The sequence below is a fragment of the Sinocyclocheilus anshuiensis genome, unplaced genomic scaffold (assembly GCF_001515605.1).
Source record: "Sinocyclocheilus anshuiensis isolate Anshui unplaced genomic scaffold, SAMN03320099.WGS_v1.1 scaffold546, whole genome shotgun sequence".
NCBI classification, from domain to species: domain Eukaryota; kingdom Metazoa; phylum Chordata; class Actinopteri; order Cypriniformes; family Cyprinidae; genus Sinocyclocheilus; species Sinocyclocheilus anshuiensis.
The window spans coordinates 62200-62478 of NW_015542451.1; the positions used below are offsets into that span (position 1 = coordinate 62200).

Below are 279 nucleotides of genomic sequence, written 5' to 3' on the forward strand. Positions count from 1 at the left end.
AACAATAAAGTATAAAATAAAATAAAATAAAACAAAAATATAACAAAATAAATAAAATAAAAATATATAATAAAATAGATTAAATAAAAATATATATTAATATAATATAATAAATAAATTGATACAATAAAATAAAATATAAAATAATGTAAAATGTAAAATAAAATATAACAAAATAAATAAAATAAAAAAATAATTAAAAATATGTAATAAAATATATTAAATAAAAAATATATATTAAAATAATATAATATAATAAACTGATACAATAAAATAAAA

The 279-nt window shown here is 5.0% G+C and overlaps 1 protein-coding gene across 1 annotated transcript in view; it reads left to right on the forward strand.

The window, feature by feature from the left end:
- Window positions 1–279, forward strand: part of LOC107693640 (canalicular multispecific organic anion transporter 2-like) — a 60231-nt gene that overhangs the window by 35152 nt on the left and 24800 nt on the right. The gene's annotated exons all lie outside the window — the stretch shown is intronic.